Consider the following 15,241-nt stretch of genomic DNA (forward strand, 5'->3'; position numbering starts at 1 on the left):
TAAAAGCCCGCCTGCTCCTCAGCGTTGCTCGGACCGTCTCGGGGCCGGCTGGCGACTTCTCTCCGGCTGTGTCCACTGACTCACGGTTCGGCACCGTACTGCCAGCTTGGCTGCGCTCCGGGCTTCGCTGCGCTCCGATGACCCCGACTGCCCTTCACTGGACTCGAACCTTGACAGACTGCTCACAGACTTCTCGGCGAACCCAGACCGACTCTCCAGGCAAGAACTAAAACTCGGCGGTTCAGCCCCGCCTTTTATGGGGTCCAGGGGGGGGGTGAGTTTGATCCCCCACCTTCGAACTCCCCCCCTCCTCCCCACTGGCTCCACCCCTTTTGGTATTTTGATCTGATCTCATCGTGAAATGCGGAGAAAGCGGACATGGCAGAGATCATTGGCCGTGGAAAGCGGACGTGGCAGAAATCATCAGCTCCCGCCCCAACGAGGGAGTCCCCGCGTCGGTCGGCGGAAATTCCGCTCGTCCGCGCGATGCCGTTGCAGACAAAAAGATGGTGGCGTTTGTTGAGACGAAGGTGAGGAGATGTTCGTTTGTGGAGATTTTGTTGAGGAGATGTCATGGTTGGCGCTGTGGTGGGGATGGCGTGGTTGTTGAGATGCGGTTGTGGTTGTTGAAGTAGTGGTTGTGGTTGTTGAAGCAATGGTTGTGGTTGTTGAGATGCGGTTGTTCCAAAATAAAGATAGCAAAAGAATAATACTACCTCAAAGATCACAGCCCGGTTACACGAATAATTGCCCTTTAGACATCGGTGGGGAAATCTAATCTGAACACGCACTTGTCGGCATAACTGATCTCTGGGAAACCTGAATGGTGTTCTGTGAATTTCCACAACCGTAACAATATTATGCTGTTTGTGTGCTTTGAACAAGCTTTTTAAAATCAGTTCGTGTTAAAAAGGATGCAGCATACATTTATCATTTTTAACTGTTAGATGTTCAAATTTCACTAAATCAATCAATTAATATAAAAACATTTTTCCGGGGCCGGGGGCAAATTATTCCTAAACCCTCCCTCCCCCCCACCGGGATGGCAATTTCATGTGCAGTGCCGGAGATAAAAAAAACAAATCATAGCCCCAGGGAAATCCCCCTCCTCCCTCTCCCCCAAATCCCCTTGCATCCGTCATATCGCACCCTGGTGTTTCCTCTCCCTCCTCTCTTTCCTCTTTTTCTATAATTCATTCCCTTTTTTATATGTGTCCAAACTTGTCAGTTTGTTACCGTTTTCCCCTCTCCCACTTCGCTTTTTCATGCATAGAAATATAACATTGCACAACAGCATCAATAAGGTCAGATTTTTCAACATTTGGTTTCACAAATCTCACATGCTTTTCATCATGAGTGTTACGAGCCTCCTCGTCACCTCGGGTAGTGAGCCATTGAACCAGAATTTCAGTGCATGAGTCCTGAGATTATGCATAGACTTGTGGCACTGTTGAATTTATATACATCCTTATTGAAAACTTCAGAGAGATGGCGACAAACTGCCCCAGAAATTACTGACTCTGACCTCTGTGGTGTGGAAGTCGCTTGTTATGCCTCGATTCCTGCACCTTAAGAACCTGCTGGGTCTCGAAACCAATCACTGTGACCCTCCATTAGCTCATCCTACCACAGGCCAATTGGAGGCATTGTCCATTTGGTCTTCATTGACCAGAACTATGAGCTGCATTTTGGTGGAGCCGGATTGTGTGTGTCCAAGTCAAACTCTTGCACGTTCATGATATGCAGGAAGGCATGTGGTTTCCATGTTAAAATGGAAATTAATGGGAACTGGTTGAGGTTAGTTTTGTTTGAATTTGATTTCCTCAAGTGCCACTTTAGCTTTGGATTCCTTTCTGCTGCATCCAAAGTCATCTGTATTGAACTATACCTTAACTTTATATTACGCAAATATTGTCTACCTTGTGTCCTTAAACCGTAAAAATCTAAATTAATAACTCTTAAAAAAATGTCATCACAGGTGTATTAAAATTATTTCCACCCAACACAGCAATATCGAGAACAGTACTCGATCGAGCGCAAACCTCCGCCAGGTTGAACAGTTTGTTTTGCATCGCACTGACAGGCCAGATCTGCATCCAGACCTCCAAAATCTAATTAGCTTGTTCTTGTTACCAACCCAACTCATCCACTAAGTTTTGTCCAAATTCGTCCACAAATTATTGAGATATCCTGTTCACAGACAGACAAACAGATAGACATGGGTGAAAACATAACCTTCATCCAACTTCGGTGGCACAGGTAAAAGTATAAAATTAAATGATAAAACCTAAAATCCAGTTCATGTTACAAACCTTTGATTGTGTGGTGTGTTGTATTATTATTTTGACAAACCAAATGGTTTAATGAAATGTTTGTTTTGATGTCAGCAATGCCCTTTCAGCCTCCCTGGACCTCCCTCCACCCCAAAAGAAATGAATTGCCGAACTGACCATGTTGTCTTTTTCTTCATTCATTTACACCCAGGAGAGGATGACTACGTCTCTTCCTCGTATGTTTTCCGTGTCTGGCGAGGCATGGAACCCCATTCCAGTATTTCTTGTTGACGAAGAAATTCCTGAATTGGAGGAAAACTTTCGCATTGTGCTCCTCAATGAGACCACTGGGGGAGTCATGCTGGGGAACTTCACAGAAACTACTGTCACAATGCATCTGATGACCCCAATGGAGAACTTGGTAAGTGAGGATATGTCAGTCCTTCATTTAGCGATTATTACAGTACTGTATTTGTTGTGGGATGCAGTTCACAGTATTAACCATCATGTCTTCAATGTTCGATATTTTTCACACCATTCTGCCTTGAGTTGGTTGGTTTAAATGTCGTATTGTAAAGCCAGCCTTAAGTAGACATTGTCACACAATGTGATGCATCTCGACAAACTCATCCCATCTCCGCTCAAGACGAAAACCATCTTGCGACGGTCCTGCATGCATCACTGTTTCTCATTACATTTGATTTGATTAAAATGGATATCCTCTTTGGAGTGGTACATTAAGATTCTCTGGACCTAATTTGTTACAAGAAAAGAAATCTTAAGAAATAATGTCAGTTTTTCAGCATTTAAGTGGAAGTTTATTTTTTCAGGAAAGGCTGAGATTTCTGAAATGTATTAAATAGTAAAAACATAAATATTTATTGAATTCATTTATAATGGCCACTTCTGACAAAGCAACAACATTTTCATGGAAATTTAATCTTCCCTGACACCATTGTGTGTGACATTTCAAAATAAGCACGTCACATCAGTCATTATCTGCTCACAAATATAGATATGATTCTCTGATTGGTTGAATTATATGTGCAGTCATGATGAGTTGGGAATTACATGCAGGTGGACAACAATAATCTTTGCATTGTAAATGCCACACACGTTGAGTATTTGCCACAGGATGAAGTTTGACAGTAAAGGTTATAAATGATAGTAAACTACAGTCCTGAGTGGACCAACGACAGGTCGACGCACCTGTCGTTGGTCCACTCAGGTTGAGAAAAACTAACAGATGTGACATGTTCTTGGGTCGAGTTGTTGAGTCAAGATGTGACATGTTCTTTGGTCGAGTTGTTGAGTCGAGATGTGACATGTGGCATTCTGTGAAATAGTCAACATAAGACCTCGATTGTACTTTAAGAGATGTCTGTGTCTTTAATTTTAATTTTGTAGATTGGATAAATTTAAACACCAGGGAGACAATATAAATGTTCTGTTCAGGAATCGAAAACAGACCAGACAAATTAAAGGGGGGTTCTATGAGCTATCCGATAAGCACATGATAAACAAGAAGGGCACTCGGTAGAGCATATACCTCTGCCACACAATGCATGATCCAGTGGAACATTTCAGACCCAATACATTTTTGATATATCATAGTAAACGTGGTTTTTGGTCCCATCTCTCAATGGTGAAGAATCACTTTGAAAAATAAGTTTCGTTTGAATCCATCCACAACTTTTTGAGATATCCTGCACATACATAAATAAGCAAACATACACACAAAAAAGACGTCATGCAGAGTACGATACTTGTGAAATTCCAAAAACAAATTTGACTGAAAATAATTGGTCGTTGAATTCACTGACATAGAATACAAATACTCTTCAAATGTTAAGTCAATCAGATGAAAATTGATGATTGTAGAAATTTGACAAAGTTGCTGACCTTTGGCCGATGTTGACCTTTTGTCCTTTTAACATCAAAAACAATAGGCTTCTTACTTATTATGAACTCTATTAGGGATAAACAGGTACCAAACAACGTCCATGACCAACAAACATACGAGCACTTGAAAAATATTCGATTTTTGCAAGTAACAAACAGACAGACATGGGTGAAAACAAAACCTCCTTCCACCTTCGGTGCCAGAAATAACCAGAATGATACTTGGTCGAGCTCATATGTTAAGCAGATGAACAGTTTACGTTTTGTATGCCAATGATAGGCCGGATCTGCTATATATCGATTTGGCCCCATCTCTCAAAGTTGAATATGCAGTATATATATATATATATATATATATATATATATATATATACACATACGAAAAGCCATGCTGTCTGCCCAAGAAGCCACCACGTTTTGTATCCCAATTCTCAATGGTGAAGAAATCCTCATCATAGAGAGAGACAGAGACAGAGACAGAGACAGACATGTATGAAACAAAACCCCCATACACTTTTGGTGGCCGAGCGAACCAGTAACAAGTTAGTAACTGTCAAACATTTCATATGAAAACACAATTGGCTTTGTGGCAAAAGTAAATCCAGAAAGTGTTTTGTTTCATCTTCCTCAAGGTGCATGCTTTCTTTGGAGTGAAGTGCATGAAAAAAATTCCTCTGTTTACTTTGCATTAAATTGGAGCATTCCACGGTTCTGCCATTGTGGACAACTTTGGTACCTGTCTATCCCTGTGGTTGCTATGTGTGTAGCAGCTTGTACTGTTATGTACATGAAAAACAAAGTAATGGTCCTAGATAATTTGACATTATCTTTGACGACAAAGGGCAAATTTTCATATTGTTGTATTTTCAAGGAGAAGAAGACAAGTCAGGATGAACAGAACTTTGAAATTAAGTTATTTCTGTGTTGGGTTGTTTTCTAGGAACAGATTAAATTGTTTATTTATATTTGCTCCAGCAAAAGTCAGCGATATGTGACGTAGATACCGATATGATTTGAGAAGATTCCCTGAGTTGCAAGATATACTTGATGAGTTAAAGAATAGTTGTAATATCACCCTTGGTTAATTCTCGATGACGTGAACTAAAACCTTTATGGAATAATTTTTCTTCCAGGTGATGATACAAATTACTGAAGGTTGTTCTTATTTCTTGAATCCTCAAGCCAAATATTAATGGATCAATAGTAGCAGGTACAACAATTCCTGTGAGATCTAAAGTAACGCTAGCCATGGGATGATGTACAAATCTTTTAAAAACACTGATGAAAACCATTGAGAAGAAATTGGTTAATGTTACAAAAAGCTGTGTCAAACATGTGTGAAGTGCTTTTTGGTTAACCTCGGTTGTGGATTTACGGCATTTCCTGATGATTTTCCAGGTTGAATACATTGCAGTCATTCCCGTTAATCCACACACTGAATAAAAAACAAAAGCCGTAACTATGATCGGAATTTTATAGTTTCCACATGCAGATCTTGCAACTACTCCAAAAATACAGGTTACATCTTTTATTACCACGATGGGTTTGCAAAAGATCATTAGTGTCGTGACTACAGGATGGCTGATGCTCAGTATAAAGCCGAGTGTCCAAACAACAGCCACGAGTTTCAGGGCACCCATTTTGTTTGCAATCTGAGCAACATATGTGTAAGGCCAAAAAATAGCAAGGTGTCGGTCAATGTACATCAACCAAATGTTGAGGAATTGTTGAATAAAGGTGAAGTAGAGGAAAAACATTTCCACCAAGCACTGTACAAATGAAATGTTTCTTTTCGGTGCCAAAACAGTAACGAGGTAATAAGACACACCAACTATTGCCCAAGCTGTATCAGTAAGTGAACCCAATGTGATGAAGAGTAACAGAGGCTTATCGAAATTCCGTAAGAAACAAGCCACTATGATTGCCGAGTTCAAGAGAATGGAAAAGCACATAATGGCGGTAAAAACCCACAACATGAAATGTAATCCTCCGTTGTCTTGAGAAAGGTCCGACATGTCCAGCTGGATCACATGAGATGTTATTCTTGGATTTGTTTTATTCATGATTTTGAGCCTGTGTGAACACGACGATTGGAACTATTTTAATAGTATTAATAAATACCTTTGAAAAATATTATTGATTGTTCAAAAATCACATTTTCATGTAAATATGTGATAATGATTTCCCAAATTGATTTTATTTTACATTATATATTAATATAAAGTAAAATATATTATGTTTTACATTATATATTAATTTACATTAGTCAAAGCTCGTTACTATGCCACCTCGCTTCTATGCCACTCTCGCTATTATACCACTTTTGCTCGGTCCCAACAAAATTCAATACAAAATAAATTTACTATGCCACCCCCTACTCTCGCTACCATGCCACTACTGTGTGACTGTTAAAAGGCATGAGTCGTGAAAAAGTCTGTATTGCACAGTGCTCGATTATCACACTCACGTCCAAAGGCGAAGCGACGAACTACAGTCCAGCTGCGCACAACATAACTCAATACGTACGCGCATAGTCAGACTGTGTCAAAACACGCGATTCTTCTCCCCGATGCCAGCCACAACAAGCCAATTACAACACGCACAACGAGACACAAAAAAGCGCGAGCACACACACAGACACGCAGGCACACGTACAACAGTGACATCATTTTTTTTCAAATTCAGCCCATAATGTCAGCTCAGAAACGCAAGCGAACCGACTTTACGCTGAAGGAGAAGAAGGAGATCATCGATGCCGCGAAGAAGGAGCCGAATCAGTCCAAGTTAGCCAGGGAGATTAGCAAGAAATGGGGCGTCGAAGTTAAGAGAACCACCGTGAAGGGCATTCTCAGCAAGAAGGATGCAATCGAGGCTGCAATCAAAGCTGGATTTCCATCGAAGCGCATGAAGTTGATGCAGGCTCACGACCCGAAGCTTGATGAGGGAGTGCTCATGTGGCTGAAGCAATCAAGAGGACAGAATGTGCCTGTCAGCGGCGATCTGATCAAGGAGAAGGCGATGAAACTGGCCGAGCTGATGCACATCCCAGACTTCATGGCGAGCGATGGTTGGTTGGGCAATTTCAAGAAGCGCCACGGCATCACGTTCAAGACAGTGCAGGGCGAAGCTGGAGCGGTGGATTCGCAATCCCTTCTTGAGTGGCAACAACAGGTTCTCCGGCCCTTACTCGGGCAGTTCTCCGCAGACGACGTCTTCAACCTGGACGAGACTGGACTCTTCTGGCAGCTGCTTCCGAACAAGACCATGGCTTTCAGGGGAGAGCGGTGTACTGGAGGAAAGAAAAGCAAGCAAAGGATCACTCTTCTGGTTGGGGGAAACATGAGCGGCAGCGAGAAGTTCCCTCTTCTGGTGATTGGCAATTCCAAGAAACCCCGTGTCTTCAAGAACAAAGAGATCCCGGTCAAGTACAAGGCAAACTCAAAGGCGTGGATGACGGCGGAGCTTTTCGAGGAGATGTTGCGTGCGTGGGACGGACGACTCGGCCAGCAGGGACGCAGAGTGCTGGTCTGTCTTGATAACTTCTCTGGCCACCCTCCCTAGCTCGAGCTGAACAACATCCAACTGGTCTTCTTCCCACCCAACACGACAGCCAATTCACAACCAATGGATCAGGGAATCATAGAGAACCTCAAGCGCCACTACAAGAAGCTCCTGCTATGCCGCCGGCTTGAGGTCATAAACGAGGGAAAGGAGTTCAAGTTCACGTTGCTCGACGCTCTACACGTCGCCCGGTGTGCTTGGGAGCAGGTCGGCAAGTCGACGATCAGGAACTGTTTCGCGAAGGCCAAGTTCATCGAAGAGGAGATCCAAACTGAGCCACAGGATGCGGAGCTGCCCGACATATGGGAAGCTCTGCCTGCCGAGGAAAAGATGCACGAGAACGAGGAGATCGAGCTGTCTGACTTTCTCGAAGCCGACGAGCTCCTCGCGACTGGCGGGTATTTCACGCTGGAGGAGATTGCGGAGGAGATTCTGTGCAGTGAGGAGCCGGTGGAAAGCGAAGATGACGAGGTAACTGTCGAGGAGGAAATTGTTCCGTTCGAGGAAGCCCAGCGCGCTTGTAGCACCGTCCGGAAGTTCATGCAGCAGAGAAGCGGGAAGCCCGGTGTGATGCAAACGTGCGATCGGCTAGACAACGAGATGCACGAGATCCGCCGAAAGAAGATGCGCCAGCCGACGATTCTTGAAAGCTTTGTGTGTCGTGAATTTCTCACCATGCCATATGTTAGTGTGTGAACTCTGTTAGTGTGTGTATGTTCTCCGTTCGCTTAGCTTATACAACAGTCGTGCCTTTTACTTGCTGGAATAAATTTTGTCTAAAGATTAAGTACAGATGGGTAACTTGAGAAAATAAGGCCGTTTTTACAAAATCTCGCTACTATGCCACTCTCGCTACTATGCCACTTTTGCTCGGTCCCGATGGGTGGCATAGTAACGAGCTTTGACTGTATATATTAATTTTGTGTGTTTTACATTATATATTAATATATTATCGTTTAAATTATTTTTATTTGATATTACAGTGCAGTGTCAATTTCAAGCCCATAAGCAATTTTTAAAATCAAGATTGTTAGGAGCATGTCCAGGTGTAGATTTTCACAAAACACGTCAATTAAATATTTAACAACTAATTTTCAGGTGTCATTTTGATATCAAACAATTCCGCAGGAAATTAATTGTGCAGGTGAATGTATCTTCGACTGTTTTATCATGAAGTTATACCCATTTGCTGTCACATTTAAAATAAATATAATATTTTATTCCAAGAGGGTGACAGGATTGCAGAGAGGCAGTGCACTTACCTTTAGCTCTAACTTGTGTAGGTTCAATTGTCGGCCCAATATAACCTGTAGGATTGATGCTGCATAGTCCGAGTGTTGCATCACACTCTCTTGAATGTTTCATCCTTTGAACGTTTGAATGTTAAGACGTTAAGCTTGGGTTCCATCTGCCAGCATTAATAATTGGACATTGAAGATCCCATGATGTCTTATTCGAAAAGAAGGCAAGGTATTGGCCACCACCAGGTGAACATCAGGCCTTGCAGCCGATTTGTGAATGAATGAAGAACGGATCTTACTGATGAACATTATTATCGATCTGAGTTGGCGAAGATGTTGAACAATTCATGAAATTAACAGGATGTTGATTGAGGTTTACTAACCACCACGGGAAGCAAGGAGAAACTGATGTTTTAGGCATTTCCCCTTCGATGGTGCAAAAGAGGACGATGGATTAATATCACCTTCTCATTTCTTTCCACATTGGTCAGCAAGCCATCATCAATGTCCTGTTAATTCTTTCCTTGAATTGTGAAAGATTTGTGTGAAAAAAAATCTTCTTCAGCCGATAACACAAGAAGGTAGGAATATTGGGGTTTATGAAATACTGAATTATGGTCTTAAAACTCAGAGTTTAATGGTTGATTAATTATCAGTTCACTTTCCGAAGCCAGTAAAACAATTACACTTTTTCGGAAGGTGTTTTGCCAATAACTTTTCAAGTGATTTTAAAAACCACATCGAATCATGAAACAACACTCATTAATGTCATGTCATAACTCATGAAGTTATAAATGCAATGAATACTATAAATTGGAGTTCTGTTCTTGCGTATAGCAGCTTGGCTGCCAGGGTAGCTATGGTTTCTTGGGAGCGAGGCTGTGCGACTGATGCTGTGCCCTCTACCAATACATTGGCATTCGTTTTGTCAACCTCAGAAGGATGACAGGCTGAGTCAACCCCACCTGGTGTTAATTCAGCCACCAACGGGGCTCAAACTGAGGACCCTAAGATTCTAAACCAGCCAAGCTAACCACTAAGCCAACACCAAGTTAAAAAAACAACTCCACTCTGTGCTTCATGTTTCGGTATGAGTGTTAGATTTCCAATAAACACGAAGGAAGTTATAAATGCAATTAATGCCATAAGTTGGAGTTGTTTAACTTTCTTATGGACTTTGTTTTGGTATAGGTGTTGTATTTGCAAATAACGATCATTTCTGGTGATGCGCTCTGCATCGAGTAATATCATTTTTCATTGTTGCTCTCAACATATCTATGTCAAACACCTGAGCCTTTTTACAACCTTTTAACTGTTGATTGCTTTTGTTATATTATTTTACTTCTCTTTAAAGTCACAAACTTATCAGTAAACCCTCCCATTGCAGCAAATTGTGCAGTTTAAATTACATTTCTTCCTGCATTTTAAAACATCAGTTCACAAATTACATTGCTCACTTACTTGGAACATCGGTTCAATAATAATAATCAGTTGATAAATCAGTAGTTATATGTGTGCTGAATTCTCTCTTTTAATATTGAGATTATATCTGCAGGGAAAACACATTTGCCTTCCATTGGGGGAGCAGAACTCAAATTGGAGGAAGTGCTTTGCAGTTCACCAAATGAGAGTTGTTAACGCTGAACCCCTGGAGATGTATATTTCTTTTATTCCAAATTTCTAAAAACGTTCAAACGAGAGCTGACAGATAATGAACTCTAATTTTTCATGGCTGAGTTAGTAGCACACATTTCTTGCTGCAGAACCTGTGATTTTAAACCAACTTACACACTCTTTTATCATATTTATTTTATTTTTATAGGATAAAAACATTTTACAAAGAGATACCTTTGAATTGATTTCTTTGTTCATGCTTGATGAAAGCAAGTTCAAACATGTCTAAAGTTTGACAAAATTTTGACATTATTTTATCATCTGTACATGTTGAGGCTGGAGTGCTCCACGGTCATGTCTTGGGCCCAGTCCTGTTCCTTGTCTTCATCAATGTTGTCACTCACTCTCTGGAATATCCCTTTTATCTTTTTGCTGATGACTCCATCCACTGTCGTTGCATTAACCGAGCCTGATATGGAGCAGTTTGACACCATTAATGGACATGAAGGGGATTTGATGGTTGTGTACAAGCAACCTCTGTGAACTAGACTTCTCATAATCCCCAATTTTGATTGACAGAGGCAGATGTCATGGGTGGGGTGAAAGTAATGGTTGTTTAAGGCACAGAGGAACGTTGAACTGTTGGTGCAGGGAGGAGGTTGACAGACCAAGCATTTGAGAGTTCGACAGGTTCGAGAAGGAAACCTTGTGACGAAGAAGAATCAGTCATTTATTTCTGTTTTCTTTCATCACTGTGTCGTTTATGTTTTCTTCCAATCCTGCCTGTTTAACTGTACCTTGTTGTGGTGTTTTATAATTCTTTGTCCCTGTGACAGACTTTCCAATCTGTTAAAAAAACATGAGGGTGATAGTAGCAAGTGGAGATGCACGGCGTACTGAACATACAGAGGCGTGTGTGTTTATTTTCTGCATTGAAATTACTTTATTCTCCTGGTTGCAATATTATACTGCCCCCTGTGGCAAAAATAATAATGATGGTATATCCCATCCATAACAAGTTAAAAAAGACATAAAATGTTATCGCCCCAATTGTTTTTGTAATTTTGCTGAACAGAGTTAAAGCACAAGCCCATATTTACATCCAACTAAAATGGCCACCAGTCTACCAGTCGGCCATCTTTGATGAGATCGCTAAATAACTTCAGGTGCATGAGTGGGCCGTCATGCATTGTGTTTTTGCAATGTTTGAACAAAACCAGACCATGCATGTCTGAGAAATGGTTGTGGAGACCTTTAAGTAACAAATTGGCCACCAGTCAGCCATCTTGGATCTGATTTGGAAAGAAAATGCCACGCATATGTCGGCCATCATTCGTTATCTGTGTACCAAGTTTGAACAAGATCAGTAAATGCATGTCTGAGAAATGGTTGAGGACGTGTTCGACAAGAAAAGGTTGAGGGCGGGAATCAAGCCGGGCATTAGCACAGATAATTTATCTCAAACCTGAAACATCACAATGACGTCATATTCGTTTTTATGACGTCATCATTTAAAGGACGAGGATCTTAGCTCATTTGAGCTTGTTTGCAACTAAAATGGCTGCAAGTCGGCCATATTTCATTGCATCCTAAAAAAAATGATGTGCTGATGTATACCATCATTTGTTGTCTTCTTGCAAAGTATGAATAAAATCGGTCAATTTATGTCCGAGATATTCCATCTTCGTCCGCAGCCTGATGGAGTACTGCTCTCCTCTCTGGGTTGGTGCTCCTGCCTCTCACCTTTCTCGACTTCACGCTGTGGAAACCAAGGCATTTAGCATCGTTTGCATCTCCTGCGGTGAGGCTGAGCCTTTGGGCCTCTCACTCTCTCACCACAGGCAGGTTGGTGGTCTCTCTGTCTTCTACTGTCTCCTATCCGGTCTCACCCCCCCTGCTCTGTCTGCTCTGTGTCTCCCCCCCCCCATATTTCCGCAGGGCGCTCAAGGGCCACCAGCAACCCCCTTCTGGTAAAACTACCAAATCAAGAATCACTGCTCACCTTCACTCTTTTATTCCTCTTGTTTTTTCCACCTTTGGAATAAACTCCACACTCTCTTCAATCCCATTCTTCCCTTCAGGCCTTAAAAACAGCCGTTCACCACCACCTCTTATCTTCCCCCATCCAAAACCTTGTTCTTTTCTTCCCCCGTTAATCCACCCAAAACCCACCTCCTTCAAATTTCCTGCTTTCCATCTTGTATACCTCATGTTCCCCACCACATCCCTCTCCCTTCCACAGGTCTCCTCATGTCTCTGTTCCCCACTGTTTTGTCCTTCCCTCTCCTGCCCCTCTTTCCTCATGCCCCCTTGCTGTGCATTGGGTGTGAGCTCTCATATGAGCATTGACAATGTACACAAAAAAACATGATATTGATGCCCACGCATGCATTCGCGCTCACATACGCAAATCGAGACCAAATCCATCAGCCCCCATTTCGGAGTATTATTATCCCAAAACGGGATAATAATAATAAGTGTGCGTGTGCGTGCGTGCGTGCGTGCGTGTGCGTGCGTGCGTGCGTGCGTGCGTGTGCGTGCGTGCGTGCGTGCGTGCGTGTGCGTGCGTGCGTGCGTGTGTGTGTGTGTGTGTGTGTGTGTGTGTGTGTGTGTGTGTGTGTGTGTGTGTGTGTGTGTGTGTGTGTGTGCATGTCCTCTATAACTCCAAAATCATGAAACTTATCAGCCTGAAACTTTGCATGCATACAAAGGGAACGGCAAGGAAGTGCCAGGGTGAAAATTGGGTGTTCAAGTTAATTAAAACACTCCTTTTAAGATAACGGCCTTATTAATTGTGTCCTTTATCATGCGCATCCTCGGACACCTCTCTCTCAATGGGGTCTTCAGGGGCATCCTCGGTTACCTCGCTGGGGTATTCACCATTTTGTTCGGCCTGCTCAACAACGCCTTAAGCTGTATTCGGCCGCAACAGTTTAGAGCACTCAATATCTTTTTTTTTTCTTCACTTTCCTCACTCATATCATCGAATGCCTCGTCTCCATGCCCACAAATTGCTGTATACATCGCTTTAGTAAGTGGTATCATTTTCAAATGAGAAACTTGGAGCAATTTCATGCATTTGGTATATGATGTTCAGAAATGTTCAGAAATCAGTGATATTTAGTTGTTTTTTTTGTGGGAAAGTGCCATTGCCAATCGGCATGCTCTTGCTTGCCAAGCCAGCCATTCCTTATCAACCATTAAATTGGAGTGCTTGCTTGAGTGTTTAAGCCGGTTGCCGAGCACCCTACAGTCGATAGTGGGACAGTTCGTGTCCCGATCAGGATGTACAGTCGGCAGTTGCTATGAATGTGTGTATGCCTACATACTTTGTTACAGTCGCCGTGGTGCCAAGTTTCATCCCTTGTCTTGCAGTGAAGGTTTTAACTTTAAACCTCAGCAGCGGACAAGCGATCACGTTTTCCTTTGTTTGGTTATTTTATATGACCGCGTATCTACTATCTACTACATAAATGGCAGTCCTACAGTCTGTTTGTCTGTCTGTCTGTTTGTTTGTTTGTAACCAATAAGCTCCTAGACCAGTCAACCGATCTTGATGAAACTTTACACACGTATAGACCTAACATTCAGCTCCAGGATGCGCTAAGTGGCTTTCCATAAAAATTCCTGGAGGGTGGTTTAACGTGATGTTATTTTCGAATAGTGCGCCAGCGTATTAATCGCAACAAAACGCTTCATGGTTAAAAACTCTAGGGTTTTTGAAATACAAAATGTTCGTATTCGTTGACTTTTTAAACATACACATTCTCCTCCTGTTATAACAGCTTTGAAACCCGAAACATTATGCCACTGCAAAAGCGAACAAATTTGAACAAAGGACGAGGTCATCACAATGGATGTCAAACTAACTGCCAAGAAACGAGACGATGAAGTTCTCGTCGACGGCCAACTTCTGTTCCAGCATTTGGTAGCTGCTGGTTCCAGGTGTGACGACTTGTCAAAGATCTTCAGTTTTGAACTATGCACGTATCCACCTGCTCTATTTGAATCAAATGGTTTCATGAGGCTAGCCAACAAAGCTAACCTTGCAGATGCATTGTGGACATCAGAGATTGCAGCTGCATCTGGTCCGCCAACTGATGTGCAATATGTTCTAGATGGGAGGTGCTTTGCTTCACCGGATACCATGGGCAAAAGCAGCTACGTGGGACAGTATCTGCAAGCAGTACACAAGTTACGTCAAACACAAATATGGCAAGGCCATAATAGTATTTGATGGATATTTGGATGGACCAAGCCCCAAAGATTGCACACATTTAAAGAGGAATGGTGGATGTGTAGGAGCAGAAGTACACTTCTCAAGCACAATGGCACTCCAGACTACAAAAGAAGAGTTCCTCTGTAACAAGAAGAACAAGCAGCGATTCAATAACATGCTGTCTCAGAGGCTCCAAGCAGAAGGGTGTGATGTATTCCATGCAAGAGGGGACACCGACCTCCTCATTGTCAAAACAGCTATCGCATCATCTGCAAGAATGGACACGGTACTAATTGGCGATGACACAGATCTGTTGGTAGTTTTGTGTCATCATGCAATCAACACGTCACACAATATCTTCTTTAGGCCAGAGCAGAAGACACACTCACAAAAAGTTCAACAATGCTGGAATATAAGAGAAACAAGATCGT

At 42.2% G+C, this 15,241-nt stretch overlaps 1 protein-coding gene and 1 pseudogene across 6 annotated transcripts in view; one reads left to right on the top strand and one right to left on the bottom strand.

Annotated features, from left to right (window-relative positions):
* The window catches only part of LOC147017726 (uncharacterized), a 422,376-nt gene that overhangs the window by 29,763 nt on the left and 377,372 nt on the right, over positions 1-15,241 (top strand). For all 5 annotated transcript variants that reach the window (XR_015049613.1, XR_015049614.1, XR_015049612.1 and 2 more), the window contains exon 2: positions 2,485-2,694. The gene's annotated coding sequence lies outside the window, so the exon portion shown is untranslated. The remainder of the gene's footprint in view (positions 1-2,484; positions 2,695-15,241) is intronic.
* The window catches only part of LOC147017728 (uncharacterized), a 15,384-nt pseudogene continuing 11,051 nt past the window's right edge, over positions 10,909-15,241 (bottom strand). The window contains exons 4-5 of the transcript XR_015049770.1: positions 14,503-14,752; positions 10,909-11,060 (exon numbers count right to left, since the gene is read on the bottom strand). The product of XR_015049770.1 is annotated as an uncharacterized LOC147017728 (transcript). The remainder of the gene's footprint in view (positions 11,061-14,502; positions 14,753-15,241) is intronic.

This window comes from Eptatretus burgeri, chromosome 11 (genome assembly GCF_056783735.1).
Source record: "Eptatretus burgeri isolate ZD-2024b chromosome 11, Ebu_testis_v1, whole genome shotgun sequence".
In the NCBI taxonomy this organism is placed as follows: Eukaryota; Metazoa; Chordata; class Myxini; order Myxiniformes; family Myxinidae; genus Eptatretus; species Eptatretus burgeri.